Raw genomic sequence first — 16,459 nt, 5'->3', positions numbered from 1 at the left:
GGCTCCCACCCTCACCGACGTCAAAGCTTTGACACTGTAATTGCCTGAAGTACGGTTATAGTACTGTCTGTATGAACGAATCATTAACTGGTTAATAACAGTAATGTAAGTTATAGTTAAATTTATTGTGACATTATGTAATATACGACACGATCACAAATGTTTAATAAATTTTTGAATGCCACTTTTCTTCAACTCATTGAGTTGTATTACAACAGACGTAATTTAACTCCATGCACCTCGCTACAAATATGCACCACAAGTGGAGATGAGCGTCTCCATAATGCGCGTCCACAAATCCATGTTACTTTCGTACTAAAATTTACGTCTCAGCAGCTGATCGGTACGAGTCGCGCACGCGCTTGAGTTGTCAGCACTGAAACACTAACAAAATATTCACCTTCTCGGACCATCTAACCCAACAGTGGTCACGCTACGTACCTCTCTGCCCCTGAGGTAAACGGCCAACTCTTTAAGATCACCGCCGAATTCACCAGAGATAAGTCCATCTTACAATATACCTGCCCAAGTATTTTTGTTGCCTGCTGAGCAGGAAAGCTGCTATCTTACGAAGCTGTTAACGTTGGTTCTCGTTTCTGGATTCAGCTGTTAGTAGGTAGATGCATTTTATTATAAAATACGGCTGAGAACGCAGACCGCACGAAGGCTTAATTCGGACCGCAGATTGATGACGACTGCTCTGGAGCAAAAACAAACTAAAGAACAATAACGCAGCCGGCCGCTGTCGCCGAGCGGTTCTAGGCGCTTCAGTTTGGAACCGCGCGACCGCTACGTCGCAGGTTCGAATCCTGCCTCGGGCATGGATGTGTGTGATGTCCTTAAGTTAGTTAGGTTTAAGTAGTTCTAAGTTCAAGGGGACTGATGACCTGAGATGTTAAGTCCCATAGGGCCATTTGAACTATTTGAACAATAACGCACTGATTCATTAATTAATTACCGTCTCTGAAGAGTTTTAACAATTACGTAAGTATATCAAGAAATTTTTGCTATTTCGTATATTTAAACGATGATATGAGTCACGTATTCTTCAAGAGACCAATATCGGAACGACTGCTTACAAAGGAAGTTACATGGGTCCCCACGCAACAAAGCATAATTGTGAATAACATCTCAAAGACAAGGGTGGGTATAAGTATTAAAGAATAATAATTACCTCATGAATGATCGAGGAAGTAAAGGGTGGTGCCAGCGGGCGCGAGAACCTGCAATCAGAAAACAAACAAGGTATGAGCGTTTTGTTACAGACAATGGCGGCTGGCGGCACCGCTGCCGCTGCAGCGTCCGTCTAACGGAGCACGCCGTGCTGCCAACTGCCCGGCGCTGAACACTCACTGCTCCACGTGGCGCTGCAGACAAACACAAAAGGCTCCAGCTTTCCGGCGCACATCACAGACACACAAATTTGAATTCCATGATATTTATGTCCACTCTATAACACAAACTCTGTTCCTTTCACTTAAATAACAGGCTGTACATCTGAAAAGGTTGTTTTTAATATTTCTGATCTTCCTGTTCTGTGAGGTCCATCTTTAGGGTGTGATAAACGGCCTTTTAGTGATAGCAATACACATTTGTCTTCATGTATTTTCGAAACGTCGTACGTGTATGCACATTTAACAGTTTTATAACTTGATGAGTCACTGGTTCGCACGTGAACATGAGCTCCACGAGTTGTTTACAGTCTACGAACAGAGGCTAGCGACAAAATTAAAAAGTCATTCTTGTTCAAATATATGTTCACATGCGAGTTGCACAGCAACGGGTATTCTACGCCACAGGAGAAATGACCACCGAATACGCCACTTACCTCTTGGCACACTCGGTGACGTCAGCAACATTGATGTTACCAGTGGCTTCATCAATAACGTAATTTGATGATGCCAATTTGTGTCGTCAGTATGACATCCGTAAGTGACGACGGCGGTGGTGACTTATGTGATTTCGAACAACCATCGTTTTACTACAGACATACTTCGTGTATACAAAAAATCTCATGTATCACAGGCCACTGACCCGATGAAGAAAAACTAAAATACATGAATGGAATATGAACAGGTCGTTTCAATACATTTCTTATATATCACGCTCTTGTGATCCCCATCTCGAGGTGCAATAGGGGCATCTTTCACCCACAACACTTTTATACCAAAAATAGTTGAGATTGTTCCAGACATACCTGAGTTATTCTACGATGTCATCCCGTTTTCACCCCCACCATTATGGGAGGCAGGTGGTTCTTATTCACAGTGATTCTGTCGAGATTGTAAATGACATGTGTACAAAGTCTAGTATAAATCAATCCAGTCGTTTACGTGGAAATGTCGAGTATGCATAGGTTATTATAATGTATATAAGCCTAAAACGTGTGAAGACAGCGAACCCCAGAAACCGCATTATTAGATCGATTTCAGGAGTTCACAATCTTTTTAGTCCTAGTCGTATTAGTCATTTCTCTCTAATGATAATACCCTTCAAAACGTTCTACGAATTAAATACGATTTTCAGTCATCACCAACACCAGCACAGGAGTGTTATACCGTAAAACGAAAAATAACAGTAAGGAAGTTTACATGTTCGTGGTATCTAGAGTGACAATATGAAATTACGGGAGAAAATAGAAACATTGAAGTTACACTGTAAATGTGTCAGATGAATATGTAAGTTCTAAATACATTAAATACAGTTTCTCTGGATAAATAGCTAAGCAGCTATAAGACAAATAAATAAAAAAATCGCGTTTGTTATGAAGTACGAATTTTTATTTTCAAAAGAGCCTGGTTTGTTTCTTGACCAACTATACTTTACAAAAGGTTTCATGAATTATGCTTCATTCGTTAGAGGTACCTACGACTTGTTTAGTTATACGCGTTCTCACACGGATCTTATTCTTGAAACCTACCAATGTTGGGCAAATCAGGAAGTAAGTGTACGAGAATTAAAGCCATAGCTGCCCTGTAGGTTGGTCTGAACACCACGGTGCATTACTAGGCAAGTTCGATTACAAGTGGCTGTGTCCCTGTCTTTCTCCTACTTAAGAACCGGCTCACCCACCCAGTTACGAAGCAAAGTACAGTTTAATGTGGAACACAAACCGTAGCTCAAGTTGGCTTGTTTCATATGCAAACAGCATTGACAGAACAGAATTTCATCTCCATTGCTGGACAAAGTCCTGCAATCACTAAGAGACCTACGGTGGAAACTTTAATTCTGTACTCTGTCCCTTGCTCGACGTATTTTGCAGCTTAGGTATGTTCGTTACCAATGCTGCAGAATCATTAGCATTTTTCTTTAGCGGGAGAAATCTCACTCGTGCGGATTTTCCGTTCCTTATTATTGTTTTTTTTATATGCCATTATCGTAAGTTTACAAGTATTAATTTTTAAGAATCAATTAATAAAAAATATTCTAAATTTACTGACATATTTCTGTCTCGCGCGAAGTTTTTCTTTTTTTTTTCTTTTACTGTTACCACTGGACGAGACTATGGCATGTAATCAAGATATCTGGCGCTGAAACCGCTTTTCCCTCTCTCTTTGCAGCGACGAAGCCTATTTTGCAACTATCTGACCACATGACTGCGATCAACAATTTCAAGGTAAACTGGCTGCCACTCTACTGAATAATATCTCAAGCTATCCAATACACTAGAGTTCGTTTCTGCAGCTCCTTGTGTAGCATTTTGTTCGAGTTGTTGGCGATAATAAGAGCACGACGACACCAGCTCATAACCTATTCCTATCCTACACTGTCTCCTGCTCATCAATCACACAGTAGCCCCGCTTCTCCCCTTTCATCCATGTATCGGGTTGTTATAATAATTAAAGAGCTGTTAAACAGATGTCCAGTATGGGCTGGAATTATTGTATGGCAGCGAAACTTTGTGGATATGCTAATGCATTAATGGGAAACCGATTTACGCTCAAAAAAATTAGTTCCAATTTTGGCCACTAGGTGCAAATCTGGCGCTGCGAATGCAAGAGAGATTAATTGATTAGAACGGGACGTGAGCAGAAAATGTGAAACAAATGAGAATGATAGCCGGCCGGGGTGGCCGAGCGGTTCTAGGCGCTACAGTCTGGAACCGCGCGACCGCTACGGTCGCAGGTTTGAATCCTGCCTCGGGCCTGGATGTGTGTGATGTCCTTGGGTTAAACAAACTGCCTATTGGCTTCTGTCTCGGGTTCTTCGGCCGACGTTCATCTAATGATTTTTCTGACGTTTAGCCAGCACGAGTGGCTGGCATTGTCAAAGCTTCACCCTCCATTGCTGGTGGACAATGCCAGCCACTCGTGCTGGCGTAAAGTCAGAAAAATCATTAGATGAACGTCGGCCAATAGGTAGTTTGTCAACAAGTGGCCACGAAAGCCTTAACAATTTTGTCCTTAGGATAGTTAGAAAATGGCTCTGAGCACTATGGAACTTAACATCTCAGGTCATCAGTCCCCTAGAACTTAGAACTACTTAAACCAAACTAACCTAACGACATCATACACATCCATGCCCGAGGCATGATTCGAACCTGCGACCGTAGCGGTCGCGCGGTTCCAGACTGAAGTGCCTAGAAACACGCGGCCACCAGCGGCCGGCAGGTTAGTTAGGTTTAAGTAGTTCTAAGTTCTAGGGGACTGATGACCTCAGAAGTTAAGTCCCATAGTGCTCAGAGCCATTTTTTTTTTTAATAATATAATGCACCGAAGACGTCGGTGAGATGCTGCATTCGTAAAGCGTCGTGATCAACAGTTGCTCGCAGCTGTTCTGGTGGAATCAGAGCCACGTGTTCCTGTTTATTGGCCCTCAGATCAGGCAGAGACCGAACGTGTCTCCGGTAAACACTTTCTTTTAGATATCCCCAGACCTAAAAGTTACATGGATTCAGGTCAGGTGATTTTGCAGGCCACGTGTATGGAAAATCTCTGGAGATAACACGTTCGTGGACGGCTGCATTACGCAGACCTTTCACTGGGCGAGCGACATAAGGTGTGGCCCCATCTTGTACGAAAACAATAGTTTCCATACAGTTGCTCTCTTCAAAGCACGAATCAAATGCTGTACGAGGAGGTCTCGATATGGTACATACGTCACGGTACACCTGAGGGGCCCTCTGAATGTACTCTCTTCAAAGAACGGACCGAGAATAAAAGTGTTTGCAAATCCACACCACACAGTCCCATACGGCGAGTTCTATGCGTCTTTGTGCACAACATGTGATTTAACTGTACCCCAAAATCAGGAGTTCTGTGTATTCACTGTGCCCCGTAATGCAAAATGTGTTTCGTCGCTCAGACAATGTTGCCCGGCAACACGTCATCAACTTCGATCCCTAAGAGAAACCGAAGAGCAGATTCAGAACGTTGGTGCGGATCATGAGGTTGCTGCACCGTCTGAACCTTGTACGGATACCAGTGTAAAGTAGACTGCAATACTTTACGTGCCGTTGACCACGGAATGGACAATTATCGTGACACGGCACGAATATTAGCACTGCACGGGGCACGTGCTGCGTGGCCAGCTACAGTAATAGCAATCGTCAAAAAATTCCACCAAGAACGCTGGCCAGTGTGGCCGAGTGGTTCTAGGCGCTTCAGTGTGGAACAGCGCGACCGCTACGGTCGAAAGTTCGAATCCTGCCTCGGGCATGGATGTGTGTGATGTCCTTAGGTTAGTTAGGTTTAAGTAGTTCTAGGGGACTGATGACCTCAGATGTTAAGTCCCATAGTGCTCAGAGCCATTTGAACCACCGAGATACGACGCCATCGTCTTCCAAGTGCCACACCAAGCTCATTACCATCATCTTTAAACCACATAATGACATCGGGCCGCTCCTCAGACGTTTCAGTTGGCGATACGCTCTTAATGCAGCACTGCCGTTCAAATAAAATACACTCCTGGAAATGGAAAAAAGAACACATTGACACCGGTTTGTCAGACCCACCATACTTGCTCCGGACACTGCGAGAGGGCTGTACAAGCAATGATCACACGCACGGCACAGCGGACACACCAGGAACCGCGGTGTTGGCCGTCGAATGGCGCTAGCTGCGCAGCATTTGTGCACCGCCGCCGTCAGTGTCAGCCAGTTTGCCGTGGCATACGGAGCTCCATCGCAGTCTTTAACACTGGTAGCATGCCGCGACAGCGTGGACGTGAACCGTATGTGCAGTTGACGGACTTTGAGCGAGGGCGTATAGTGGGCATGCGGGAGGCCGGGTGCACGTACCGCCGAATTGCTCAACACGTGGCGCGTGAGGTCTCCACAGTACATCGATGTTGTCGCCAGTGGTCGGCGGAAGGTGCACGTGCCCGTCGACCTGGGACCGGACCGCAGCGACGCACGGATGCACGCCAAGACCGTAGGATCCTACGCAGTGCCGTAGGGGACCGCACCGCCACTTCCCAGCAAATTAGGGACACTGTTGCTCCTGGGGTATCGGCGAGGACCATTCGCAACCGTCTCCATGAAGCTGGGCTACGGTCCCGCACACCGTTAGGCCGTCTTCCGCTCACGCCCCAACATCGTGCAGCCCGCCTCCAGTGGTGTCGCGACAGGCGTGAATGGAGGGACGAATGGAGACGTGTCGTCTTCAGCGATGAGAGTCGCTTCTGCCTTGGTGCCAATGATGGTCGTATGCGTGTTTGGCGCCGTGCAGGTGAGCGCCACAATCAGGACTGCATACGACCGAGGCACACAGGGCCAACACCCGGCATCATGGTGTGGGGAGCGATCTCCTACACTGGCCGTACACCACTGGTGATCGTCGAGGGGACACTGAATAGTGCACGGTACATCCAAACCGTCATCGAACCCATTGTTCTACCATTCCTAGACCGGCAAGGGAACTTGCTGTTCCAACAGGACAATGCACGTCCGCATGTATCCCGTGCCACCCAACGTGCTCTAGAAGGTGTAAGTCAACTACCCTGGCCAGCAAGATCTCCGGATCTGTCCCCCATTGAGCATGTTTGGGACTGGATGAAGCGTCGTCTCACGCGGTCTGCACGTCCAGCACGAACGCTGGTCCAGCTGAGGCGCCAGGTGGAAATGGCATGGCAAGCCGTTCCACAGGACTACATCCAGCATCTCTACGATCGTCTCCATGGGAGAATAGCAGCCTGCATTGCTGCGAAAGGTGGATATACACTGTACTAGTGGCGACATTGTGCATGCTCTGTTGCCTGTGTCTATGTGCCTGTGGTTCTGTCAGTGTGATCATGTGATGTATCTGACCCCAGGAATGTGTCAATAAAGTTTCCCCTTCCTGGGACAATGAATTCACGGTGTTCTTATTTCAATTTCCAGGAGTGTAGTTTTATTAACAGCGCGCGCTCTTCCTTCTCGATACCCATACCGTTCACTCGCGTTATGGCTAGTCAAATGACAGGATGGATGTCATTGTGTTGTATTGTATTGTGTGTTAACCGAGGAGCTAGAAACGACGGAGAAGCTCTGTCCCCGCCGCAGCCACAGTGGTCCACAACCCCACGACGACTACCGCAGTCCACTTCATCCCTCCGCCGCCCCACACCGAACCCAGGGTTATTGTGCGGTTCGGCCCCCGGTGGACCCCCAGGGAACGTCTCACACTAGACGAGTGTAACCCTGATGTTTGCGTGGTAAAGTAATGGTGGTGTACGCGTACGTGGAGAACTTGTTTGCGCAGCAATCGCCGACATAGTGTAACTGAGGCGGAATAAGGGGAACCTGCCCGCATTCGCCGAGGCAGATGGAAAACCGCCTAAAAACCATTCACAGACTGGGCGTTTCACCGGACCTCGACACAAATCCGCCGGGGACCAGGCGCTCCTTCCCACCCGGAAAAAAGTGCGTTAGACCGCATGGCCAACCGGGCGGCCTATGACTGTCATACAGTCATTCAAACAGTGCACAACGCCACATCTGCACCTCGTAGCCAAAATTGTAACTAATTTTTTTCCAGCACAAATCTGTCCCACATTAACACATTATCATATCTAGAGATTTTACTCACTCTAAGATAATTACAGCCCACACTGGACCCCCGTGAGTAGTTGCACTTCAAATATAACCACCCGCTTCTTGAGATGAATATTCCTTCCACCATAAACATTCAAACACGCTACCTCCCGCGTGGAAACTTATTGTAGCTAGCCGGCCACATCGGATAAGATGCCTGTCATCTCGACTGCTAGTGATACGAGGCCGTTGGGATCCAGCACAGCATTCCGTATTACCCTCCTAAACCCACCGATTCCATGTTCTGCAAACAGTCATTGGATCTCGACCAACGCGAACAGCAATGTCGCGATACGATAAACCGCAATCGCGATAGGCTTTATCAAAGTCGGAAACGTGATGGTGCGCATTTCTTTTCCTTACACGAGGCATCATACAACGATTAACCAGGCAACGCCCGTCAACTGCTGTTTGTGTATGAGAAATCGGTTGGAAACTTTCCTCATGTCAGCACGTTGTAGGTGTCGCCACCGGCGCCAGCCATGTGTGAGTGCTCTGAAAAGCTAATCATTTGCATATCACAGCATCTTCATCCTGTCGGTTAAATTTCGCGTCTGTAGCACGTCATCTTCATGGTGTAGCAATTTTAATGGCCAGTAGTGTACATTGCGCTTAGAAACCACGAAGATAAGATTCGAGAAATTAGGGCTGATACGGAGGCGTACAGACAGTCTTTTTTTCCCTCGCTGTATTTGCGAGAGGAACAGGATAGGAAATGACAGGTACTGGTACAGGGTACCCTCCGCCACGCTCCGTACGATGGCTTGAGGAGTATCTATGTAGTTGTAGATGTTGATGTGTTTGAGATGGAGACGAGTTGCTAACGCGGTACATGTTGTTTCGTGTGTCTCTAAGTTCCTTTTAACCGACCCACACGAGTTTTTCGTCCCACAGCGGTCCTAGGCCCTGCTATAATTTAGACAGAGCGCGGTGCATCGCGAGCTGTTGCTATGGCCGGGCGGCGTGCTGGCGGCCATTAACGTGACATTGGTAATATATTTTATCAACAAGGACAGCCGGCAAGGTCGCGCCTCTAACCTATCTCGCAGCTGACAGCTCGCAGTTGGGCACGGTGCCAGTCACACTCCCACACGTTGCGACTCCTCCGTCAGCCGTCACCTACCCTACTGTATTCCAACTTACGTTTTCTATCATAACCAGTAAACACCAGATTCTTTAAAAACTATAACTCCCATTTATAAAACAGCTTCAAGCGACTGATTACTTTACAAATGAGTTTATGTGTTAAATAGTTGACGTTAAGCATGTAAGCGAGAAAAAATTAGAAAAGGTTTGAAATTATGCTTTAAGTTTGTTCGAAGTCGCTAAGTGCTTTCATTCTCAAATACTGGAAGAATATACCCGTCGTTAGATAGTCCACCTGCAACTAGTTCCGGGTTCCGAGAGGGCCGCTTTGTAATTGCGAGGGCGTACTGAAAACTAGTATACCAGGTGATCAAAAAGTCAGTATAAATTTGAAAACTTAATAAACCACGGAATATTGTAGATAGAGAGGTAAAAATTGACACACATGCTTGGAATGACATGGGGTTTTATTAGAACAAAAAAAATAATTAAAGTTCACAAAATGTCCGACAGATGGCGCTGGACAGCAAAACTGCTACCGTAACGGGTGAGAGGTAGGCCCTTCGACCATAAATATAATAGACTGGTCCTGATGTCATTTTCGTGGCTCCAACATCTCTGGGCTGAAGTCACGTGAATGTTGGCAAAACATGGTTGTTTCGTGTTGCGCTTATGGCTGTACTCAGCGTTTTGTCGGGGAAATGGCATTACATTTCACGTGTAAGTGTTTCTATGATAGTGCAGATGCGTTTATTGAAATCTGCTGAAGTGACTTTTATATGTTTTTTACACTTGAAATAGAGTATCACGTAAATTAAAGTGTTGAAAGTGATGCCTGTAAAGTCAGACTCATATTACATTTTGGAAAGTATCTGTGATAATTCGGTTACAGAAGTAAGTATAATCGTTTCTCGTTCCTACTCATAGGTTCCCTAAGGATGAAAACCGAAGGCAGCTTTGGATACAGGCTCTGAAATGGAAAAACTTTAAGCCATTTGCACATACGCGCCTTTGCTCGAAGCACTTCGCGTAGAAGTGTTTTGATAGGTTAGTTATTATTTACAATGTATATCTATAATTTGTATTTACAGTGTCTGTCATTTTTAAACCTAGGCTCCAAAATTATTTTCTGAAACTGCAGAGTCTCACCTTTCATCTAAAATATCATTTTTTTAAACTGATAGTTTAAACTTTTGTAAAAATAGTGGGAACTGAACCTTTGAAGTGCACCTAAAATTGATACTCTAAAATAGAACTGCTCCTAAAGTAAACAATTTTGACACCTATAGTTGACATAATTCTCATAGCCCACTTTCTTTTATAAGTGACTAGATTCGAAACGTGGCGAATACAATGTTTAAATTTTTGACACGAGCCCACTCTTACTGTTTAAAAGAATTTTAACGACATTTTACTATAATTGATAGTTTATAGTAATTTCGTCCCGCTGCCCACCGGAGTGGCGTTCGATGTATTTGTTAGATTTTATAAATGGTACTTTGAACAAATCCAGGTCAAATGTAGTTCTGACATAATTTTTCACAAATAAAAAAGTAGTTTTTGTTGGAAGCGTTTGGTAGTCAATTGAGAAATGTGGGGAAAATCCGATACGAACATAGGATGGCAGACCGCTGATTTGAAATCCCGCCACGTTTTGCCAACAGTCACGTGGTTTATGTTGGAGCCACACTAGCCCCATAGCTTCTGCACAGCGAGGCCAGTCTACTAGTATCTATGGTCGAAGGGTAGGGCGGTATGTTACAGAATCGCACCATCCCCAGCCTGGCTCTTAAACACCTGCGGGAACGTACGATGTTTATGCAGGATGGCGCTCCACCCCATATTGCTAGACGCATGAAAGATCTCTTGCGCGCGTCGTTCGGTGATGATCGTGTGCTCAGCCGCCACTTTCGTCATGCGTGGCCTCCCAGGTCCCCAGACCTCAGTCCGTGCGATTATTGGCGTCGGTGTTACCTGAAGTCGCAAGTGTATCGTGATCGACCGACATCTCTAGGGATGCTGAAAGACAACATCCGACGCCAATGCCTCACCATAACTCCGGACATGCTTTGCAGTGCTGTTCACAACATTATTCCTCGACTACAGTTATTGTTGAGGAATGATGGTGGACACATTGAGCATTTCCAGAAAAGAACATCATCTTTGCTTTGTCTTACTTTGTTATGCTAATTATTGCTTTTCTGATCAGATGAAGCGCCATCTGTCGGACATTTTTTGAACTTGTTTGGTTTTAATAAAACCCCATGTCATTCCAAGCATGTGTGTCAATTTTTACCTCTCTATCTACATTACTCTGTGATTTATTCAGTTTTCAAATTTATACTGACTTTTTGATCACCCTGTATACGAAGTTTTTATTGCGAAAACTGTTAAAGCCATTTAAATGAAACAAACTTTATTAACATTCTACGTCTTTGTTCTTCATGTCGACACATTTACACTGAAGCGCCAGAGAAACTGATATAGGCATGCGTATTCATATACAGAGAAATGTAAACAGGCAGAATACGGCGCTGCGGTCGGCAACGCCTATATAAGGCAAGTGTCTGGCGCAGTTGTTAGATCGGTTACTGTTGCTTCAGTGGCAGGTTATCTAGATTAAAGTGAGTTTGGAAATAGTGTAGTCGGCGCACAAGCGATGGCGCACAGCACCTCCGAGGTAGCCATGAAGTGTGGATTTTCTCGGACGATCATTTCACTAGTGTACCGTGAATATCAGGAATCCGGTAAAACATCAAATCTCCGACATCTCTGCAGCCGGAAAAACATCCTGCAACAGCGGGAACAACGACGACAGAAGAGAATCGTTTAACGTGGCGTAAGTGCAACCGTTTCGCAAACTGCTGCAGATTTCAGTGCTGGGCCATCAACAAGTGTTGAACCATTCAACGAAACATCATCGATATGGGCTTTCGGAGGCGAAGGTGCACTCGTGTACCCTTGATGACTGCACGACACAAAGCTTTACGCCTTGCCTGGGCCCGTCAACACCGACATTTGACTGTTGACGACTACAAACATGTTGCCTGGTGGACGAGTCTCGTTTCAAATTGTATCGAGCCGATGGACGTGTACGGGTCAGACCTCGTGGATCCATGGACGCTGAATGTCAGCAGGGCATTGTTCAAGCTGGTGGAGGCTCTGTAATGGTGTGGGGCGTGTGCAGTTGGAGTGGTATGGGACCCATGATATGTCTAGATACGACTCTGATAGGTAACACGTACGTAAGCATCCCGTCTGATCACCTGCATACATTGATGTCCGTTGTGCATTCCGATGGACTTGGGACAATTCCAGCAGGACAATGAGACAACCCACACGTCCAGAATGGCTCCAGGAACACTCTTTGCAGTTTAAACACTTCCACCGCCCACCAAACTCCCCAGATGCGAACGTTATTGAACATATGTGGCATGCCTTGCAACGTGCTGTTCAAAAGAGACCTCCATCTGCTCATACTCTCACGAATTTATGGACAGCCCTGCAGGATTCATGATGTCAGTTCCCTCCAGCACTACTTCAGACATTAGTCAGACGTTGGGTTGCGGCTCTTCTGCATGCTCGCGGGGGCTCTACACGATATTAGGCAGGTGTACCGATTTCTTTGGCTCTTCTCTGTATGTGAGGCCGTGCTGAAAACTAATACATCCGTATTTTTTAAAGTGAAAACTGTTACAGTGTATGTTTGGTAGAGGAAGGGAGTGTGAACGTGCCGATAAAGGAGCCGCCACGCAATGAAATGCACTGATCTGTTATTATAGTATGAAATTAGTCTGGTTATATCGTTGAGCAGACTTTAATTTTTTTCTTTTACCCAAACATGTTTCACAAAAGTTACGTCATCTTGAGTGCATTTTTTATTTGCTTTTCTATCAAATTACTGGAAAAGTTCATTTCTACTGTCTCCACACAAATAATTTCAGTTTTAAAGTAAGCTATTCACAATCTCTTTTCTTATGCATCGTTAATACTGCTTCTGTTCCTGTAGCTTTCTTTACTTTTACAGTACAACTTATTTTTGGGCAGTTTGTCATCTGTAACAACAGAAAACTTTATACAGAAAAACATTTACATCGAAAAGGACGCCTGGAATGTCAAACCGTTGTCTTCACTGTCAAACTGTACTTTTAACTTACACGGTCATTACTGTTTACAAGATACGAAAATAAGAGGACGTACAGTTGATTGTGTTCTGGGCGGAAGTTTTGAATCTTGTTGGTAAACACTCAAAGTAAGTAAAAGTATAGATTTCTATGCGTGATTTCTTCGACAGCTGGCGTCCACGTAGAGTCACAGACTGAGTGTCGTAATATAGCCATTCGCATTATCGCATTTGGAGGATACGAATATGGCCCGGAGAAAGTTGGTACAGCGTGGTTTTAATCTCGTGCTTACAACAAGTATAGCTGTTGAGCTTGTTATTGCCGCTCTACCCAACTGTAACTCGTTTGTTCAGTGCACGACCAAGAAGAATGAGCTGAAGTCATAGCACTTGGTGCAGAATTATGTTTTCGCATTTAAGCCTGTCTACCAGCAGCTTAATTCAGACTGACGTGTGTCATGTTGGATGTCGGACACGTTCCTAACACACACTGCTCACTAAGCCCTAATACAATTACAGAGAAGCTAACATATGCAACAAGTAAACCAGTTTGTTTCTGAAGAGCAGCACACACTAAGCCACGGTCCACGTGAGTCACGCGCCTCCCCCCCCCCCCCCCCGGTCACTCCACGTCATCCGATCTCTCGACAAAACCCTCTCGCTTCTACCGTAATGCGAATATGGAGGGGCGTGAGGTCAGAACACCGCTCTCCCGGCCGTTGTCAGTTTTCGTGACTGGATATCTTCGGAAATATATCACGTTAATCGCAAACGTGAGGCAGGAAATGATTAGCCGTTCATAGCTCGTGAACGAATTATTACGGCGTGTAATTTATGCAGAGCTTCCAGTCAGGGGTATCTGACTGACATGTGTTCACTGTTTACGTCGCTGTCTACATTATTTCTCTGTAACTGATGCGGCTAAATGCCCAACATTTCTGAATACTCTAGTGGCTGTCCAAACAATGCAACAGCAGCCCTAATGAAACATGTTATTATTTATTTCTGTACTTCAGGCCGACGGCATTAGAAATTCAAGGTATCACGGTCCTTGAAAAGATAAAAGTATCGATAATAAATGTAAAATACTTCTTGGAGAAAATGCTACGTAATGTAGCGTGGTTATTGTAGATAACTTAAGTGTCAAAGAGAGTTCAGCGAATTTAGATAGGTATCGTTCCCAGAAAGACGACATTATTCTAACGAAACCCTGTTTAGTTAATATACTGGACTACTATTCGATCTATCTCTAGGATCATAGGAGTAGGATAACAGACTAGGGCGCATAGCGACTCATAGACAGTGACATTTACCTCGCTCCATATTCCAACGTAACACGATGGGAGTGAAGTTCCATTGTCCAGCATTATACAGTGCTTACGTAGTGTGCATGCAGATCTTAATATAGAACAGGCACATTGGAGGATATGGGATGACACAGTCTTTTACCCTACAGCAAGAAGTAAGTATTAGACAATGCGAATAAATGCGTAATTTTGACACTCTTTTCCATAAAAGAGTGTATTTTGTCCCTTTCAACAAACATTTGCATGTTTGTTACAACACTCATAATACATTCTTTTTCGATAGTTTCTTCTTGTTTATATTAATATTTTCTAAGCCTCAATAAAGTGCTTCATAAAATTGTATATAATCTCGTAGCTTTACACTTCATCTTAAGAGGAACGAGTCTGAGTGTATCGTCAACGGTGATCGATCATACGATCTATTTTAGTAATAAAACAATAAGAAAATATAGTTGACAAGAAAACTTTATGAAAGGACAAACATTCTAGAATGAAATTTTCTCTCCATAGCGGAGTGTGCGCTGATATGAAACTTCCTGGTAAATTAAAACTGTGTGCCGGACCGAGACTCGAACTCGGGACCTTTGCCTATCGCGGGCAAGTGCTCTACCAACTGAGCTACCCAAGCACGACTCACGCCCCGTCCTCACACCTTTAATTCCGCCACTACCTCGTCTCCTACCTTCCAAACTTCACAGAAGCTCTCCTGCGAACCTTGCAGAACTAGCACTCCTGGAAGAAAGGATATTGCGGAGACATGGTTTAGCCACAGCCTGGGGGATGTTTCTAGAATGAAATTTTCACTCTACAGCGGCGTGTGCGCTGATATGAAACTTACTGGTAGATTAAAACTGTGTGCCGGACGGAGACTCGAACTCGGGACCTTTGTCTTTCGCGGGCAAGTGCTCTACCAACTGAGTTACCCAAGTACGATTCACGCCCCGTCCTCACAGCTTTACGTTAGAGCACCAAGGTGCCGAGTTCGAGTTTCGGTCCGGCAAATAGTTTTAATCTACCAGGAAGTTTAGACAAACATTCTTTTCAACAACAATTGATTTCTATAGTCATAAAGAAGATAAGCTATTTTAATGAAAGATATAAACAAGTTACTGGTTCTGTTTGTTCTGTCTTCATTGGTTATTTGTTGCTATTTATGTCTGTTGGAAGAACATTTATTTTGTATGTATATAATAAAACTGACGATTGTATTACAAAAAGATGTTCTGTAAGTAAATAATTTCCTATGCCTAGGTGCACATTCATGTATATAAAAACAGTCATAAAGTTTCCTGTCAGTGTGCTGTCAGTCACCTAACTCACTTGCCATCTGAGATGAGACACAGTGGTTTCTATAAATCAGTGTCTGCAATAGATGTCACAAAGTGTAGGCGAAGTGTTCTGAACGGCCTGATATGAACAGCAATCCACAGTCTCCTGCCATTAATCGAAATACCAATTCGTAATACACCAAACGTCAGACGCCACAATAAAGCACGCGAAGCAGAATGTTATTGAGCAAGGGAGACATTGCACAAGTGCCTCCGCGTCTGCTTCTCCGTCCCAAAAATAGATGGAGTCATTGCTCTGAGAACTAAATGCAGAGCATCTGCACAAGAAATGAATGTCAGCACATCGCTGGACTCCATTGAGTCCGACAATGGCAACAATTGACGGCCAGTGACAACACATTTATTACTGAAACCTGAAACGTTTCTGCAGGATGAGCGGGAGGCGACTGTCAACACGCAGTCGTCCTTTACGACCTTCCCACGTATTGTTTCCTTGGGGCCAACGCGGGAGTCAACGAATTTCTTCACCGTTGTATTATTGCTGTGTTTTGAGTGGAAATACTTGAAACTGGCTGGGCATCGGCGTGTTGGCGAGGTCCGGTGGCGATGGCGGCGGCGGCTGCAGTGACTCACATCTCCAAAC

General features: G+C 44.8%; 1 protein-coding gene across 2 annotated transcripts in view; it reads right to left on the bottom strand.

The window, feature by feature from the left end:
- The window catches only part of LOC124721242 (nuclear hormone receptor FTZ-F1 beta), a 411,982-nt gene that overhangs the window by 254,545 nt on the left and 140,978 nt on the right, over window positions 1-16,459 (bottom strand). For both annotated transcript variants that reach the window (XM_047246101.1, XM_047246102.1), the window contains exon 2: window positions 1,175-1,223. The gene's annotated coding sequence lies outside the window, so the exon portion shown is untranslated. The remainder of the gene's footprint in view (window positions 1-1,174; window positions 1,224-16,459) is intronic.

The sequence above is a fragment of the Schistocerca piceifrons genome, chromosome X (genome assembly GCF_021461385.2).
Source record: "Schistocerca piceifrons isolate TAMUIC-IGC-003096 chromosome X, iqSchPice1.1, whole genome shotgun sequence".
In the NCBI taxonomy this organism is placed as follows: domain Eukaryota; kingdom Metazoa; phylum Arthropoda; class Insecta; order Orthoptera; family Acrididae; genus Schistocerca; species Schistocerca piceifrons.
This window is presented reverse-complemented; position numbering and strand designations above follow the sequence as displayed.